The 4,492-nt window shown below is 40.9% G+C and overlaps 1 long non-coding RNA gene across 1 annotated transcript; it reads right to left on the bottom strand.

The window, feature by feature from the left end:
* Positions 1 to 272: 272 nt before the first annotated feature.
* LOC119268051 lies at positions 273 to 3,536 on the bottom strand. Its single transcript, XR_005132821.1, has 2 exons — positions 589 to 3,536; positions 273 to 508 (listed from the first exon to the last, which is right to left on the bottom strand). It is a non-coding gene; the product is annotated as an uncharacterized LOC119268051 (long non-coding RNA).
* Positions 3,537 to 4,492: the final 956 nt, after the last annotated feature.

Raw genomic sequence — 4,492 nt, 5'->3', positions numbered from 1 at the left:
TAGGTGGCGTTGGAAGGATCTACAACAACGTATATGCTTACGTTGGTAAACGGCGTGTAGAAGCGTTGTTAGGTAACAACATATAAAGCTATAGCCCAACAACACTTGATATGCGTTGGTGGCAACCCTGTACAAAAGGATTTTCTAATGGACATTAAAAATAATTGGAACTACTAAAAGCTTTGATAGATAGCATGAACAATTGATTATATTTTATATATTGCTGTCCATAATTATTAGGTCAATGCCAGTACTGCATAGGAGCCAGAATATAACAAACAGAAAGATATCATATATTATATCACTATGTTGCATTACAAAAAACATGATCCAAAGATTACAGGAGGTTAAACTATATCTTGTAGTGGCCCAATTCTTGACCTTGCAATCAACTATAATGTTTGAAACATTAATCCTAAAATTGGAATTCTAATTATCTTGTAGTAGCTCCAATTCTTAACCTTGCAATCAACATCTGAGCCATGCATCATCATTTTATCTTGGTGACCTACAACAACAACAATATGAGATGAGTAACTTATAATAGAGAAAATCCGGCTAATAGAGAAGTAAAATTTAAATGAGCACCATAGAAATGTCTGCACATGTTTTGAATATCCATGGCTCATTGAGATAAAAATCTGCATAGAAAAATAGACACCTTTGATGAATCAGATCTGGCTGTTCATTATGAATAACTATCAGCTTGTATTTACTACTAAAAAATATCCAAACAATATATTATAATAACTACGAGATGACTTCAGCAACTGAATAATGACAACCAATAGTATCAACTATTACAAAATGGAACATCTCCATTGTCAAGAGGTCTGCACATTACTCCCGTACTACTCATCTTGGGATGATTCATTAGCCATTCTTTCTATGGTGTATAAGAAGAAATCTCATTGCCAACAACTTGAAAATCTTTAAATAATCTGCATCATGCAAAATTTCGTAATTACCTGAAAATTACAAAGTCACAAATTATAATTTCCTGATCCATGAATAAAATTCTCAAAACCCGCAGAAGCAACAACACAAAAAAAGCATCACCATATTCGGGATAATTTGAGTTATCAACTGATGGCTACATGTTCTCTCCAATAAGACATGGCAAGATGCAACCAAACTGAAATCCTGAACAGAAAGAAAAGTAGATCACCACCCTATCTAATCTAGTGCAGACAACTCTGTATACTATGTTATCTCATAGCTAGGAGATTTCATCTCAACTCTAGCCAAATTTAAGCAAACGATGATACATCTAAACTATTTTCGATAACCAAGGCAATGCCTATGTAATACTGAATGCTTAAACCAAGCCATGTGACACACATAGTGCCCAAATAGCATGCAACATCAAGGGTATTGTTACATACCGGCTTATTACCCCGCACTAGAAAGTAGCACATGGCTCCATGGACAGAACCATGTAGTCATTTCAAACAAATATTAGGCATACCTGGTTTATAGAATGGTCTGGAGTGCGCGTACAATTAGACGTCTAATATCCAATTGTCGGAAGTGGACAATCTAGCTACCAAATATGTAGTTACTCACTAAAACAAAAATTGTGAAAAGCATTAGTGTATTATACAACACATTTCCAAAAAAATACCACGTGTACAATCAAAGGTAGGTGAGCTGTGAGCCAAACATAGATACCATGATTTATTTGTTACAATGCAAGAGGGACAATATCTCCCTATTACAAATATCAATGCAATGAGGCGTGCACATACTGGTCCACATGTGGTTCAAGTTCAACGAGGAAATAAAAGGAGATATAGAATAAAGAAATAAATTAGAGGTAAGACGAAAACAATTGAAAGAACAAAAACTGAAATATCACATATACCTCATTCTATATCCTCTTGTTATAATTTTAAAGAGCGCCTGAAATCAATGAGCTGAGGTAAAGTTATCACATAGGAAAATGAAGAAGCAAAACTGTACGTACAAACTGTAATTAATGGCACTTACGAATTGTTCCATTCCCAATTTAAGTTGCTAGCTCCACATGAATTAGCGTGAGTAGGAGGCAAAACAGGGACGTAAATTTTGTGAGGAATCAATTGCTGGGGGCAAAACATTAGAAGATTAGCCCACCAATTATGAAAAAGATGGAAGAGAATCGTTGGTTGGCACTTTGAACCTTCATGAGGACAAGATGGGAGGAAGTACATGTTGGTGAGAGGTTTCAGGGGCTGGGGGCAAGGACATGATTGCGTAGTTGCTGCCGGTGATGCTAGCTTGGGCAAGCGCTCGTAGAGGCTAGAGGGTCTTCTCCTTGTGTTAGACATTCATGCATGGAAATAAGATGTGGATTGGATAGGAACATAGTGCTGTGAGGCTGCACTGCAAGGCAGATGCGATAGGGATGGGGCGGCTATCTCTCTGGCGGTAGCGACGGCGACGCAGTGGCCATTTGCTTCTTCTCTCTGGTTCGTCTCCCTTATCTTGCTTCTTCTCTTCTTAAGTTGTAGGCGAGGGTTAGATTGAGACAGTTCCTGATCCCTGTTTCCTGCTACATCCTATCTAGGGCTGTATTGTGAAATTCTCCTCACCGATTAATAGTTGCTCTGGGCATCGATTTGGTTTTTCTGTTTTTCAGATTTCTGAAATCAACTTAGTATTGATCAGAGTTGATTACCACACATACTTATTAAGAGTATACTCTGCTTATTAGTAACTGTGTAATGCCTTTCCAGTGAAGATTTAAATAGGGAAGCAACAAGCAAATAAGCTTTTGCTTTATTATTAAAATAGTCATGGCAAACAAACATGTAGTTGTCTAGTAAAAGCAATGTGATGATGCATTATTGGGATCTAGACGTACACTGGTGCTTGAAAACTGTTGATGATAGGAGACCTGCTTGAAATCTCTGTGTTTTGTTATCTACAATCATGATATAATAATCAATCCCTCTCAAACCTTATATATAACCGACAATATTTATATCAAGGGGAATAGTTGATGCAAGGGATTCAATACCAAAACGGATCTGAGTGAGATGCAGGAATCCACTCAATCCCTGTGTTAATTGGTTCCCTTTGGGGAATAAATCAAACTGAACAAAGCCTTAAGGGATACCAGTAAAGAATTGCAGATGCGGGAGGACAGAATAAGACCTGTTGAACTGCTACAGTTTAGGATGACGGGTGCGTTAGTACGTGCTTCATTCCTGGCTGTGCGGACGAACAACGACAGCGGTTGCATCTCTGGTCACGCGAAGGAACGGCGGCTGCGACGCCTTCTCCGATGCAGGAGGATGGGCGGCGGCAGCGCCTTCCCCGGCGTGGGAGGATGGGCGGCCGCGACGCCTTCCCTGGCGCGGGAGGATGGGCAGCCGCGACGCCTTCCCCAGCGCAGGAGGATGGGCGGCGACGCAGTCTATTTCACCAGCGAGCGGAGAAAGTGGCGACGGAGGAGGCCGAGGGCGAGGGGGCGGCGGTGGTGGTGGGAACCCTGGCTGCTGGGTGTGTCACCTGATTTTTTCAGAGAGATGTGTCAAGGAAAAAAATGAAGGAATGGATATTTTAGATGTGCGAGATAGAGGGAGGAGGTGGTACAGGGAGGTTAGCGCTAAGTGGAGAGGGTGCGTTCAACCAAACAACACATTGTGTTAACATCGTTGCAAGACATCTATTATTGTAGGGGGGGTTTTGTTGTAGTGGTCACTCGGTCTGGATGGAGAAACTCAATAAAGCTCACATCGTGTACGCGGCCAAGGAGGCGCACACGTGCTACGACATGTACATGCGGATCATTGATATGAGGAAGAGCCTGCTTCCCCAAAACGACCAGGGATCCAGCCGGAAGCAAAGCAATGGCAAGCGTCGTTGCAACAATAAGTAGATGATTAGATCCTCATTTCTCCTACTTTTGTATGCATGTAATTGCTTACTTTGGTGTGTGAAAATGTTATGTGTGTAGTCACTTGTGTAATTGTATGCTTAATCTGGTTATGAAATGCTGTCTTTTTAAGTATGTATGTTGATGCTCTGTAGAGAGAGCATAGATGTTGTGCGGACAAAGAAAATCACATCGCACACGGACTAAACAATGGAACCCGTCGGTAATGTTTTCATCAATCACTCACAGTTGTATACCAACAATCATTTTCTCACGACACACACGGCTTGTTAGCAGTAATCGTCTGTGCTGTTATCGGTCTTCGCACACATTTCCGATTACAGACCTGTTTGCCTCGTATCACACACATCTTGTTCATTTGAACCATTTCTGCTCTCATGTCTCAATGCAAAACGTTCATCCGAGTGAACTGCATGCCGTATATCACACACACATTTGATCTGGCTGACTGTTTCTTTTGTGTTGCCTAATCACAAACAGTTCATTCGAGTGAACTGTATGCTGTACATCGCACACACCTTCACCTGGTTGCCCGTTTCTTTTGTTCCTCCTTATCGCAAACAGTTAATTGAGCTAAACCGTATGCCCTGCATCGCACACGCAAGTAAA

This window comes from Triticum dicoccoides, chromosome 3A (genome assembly GCF_002162155.2).
Source record: "Triticum dicoccoides isolate Atlit2015 ecotype Zavitan chromosome 3A, WEW_v2.0, whole genome shotgun sequence".
NCBI lineage: Eukaryota > Viridiplantae > Streptophyta > Magnoliopsida > Poales > Poaceae > Triticum > Triticum dicoccoides.
The sequence above is the reverse complement of the archived record's forward strand: the minus strand, read 5'-3'. Positions and strand labels throughout refer to the sequence as shown.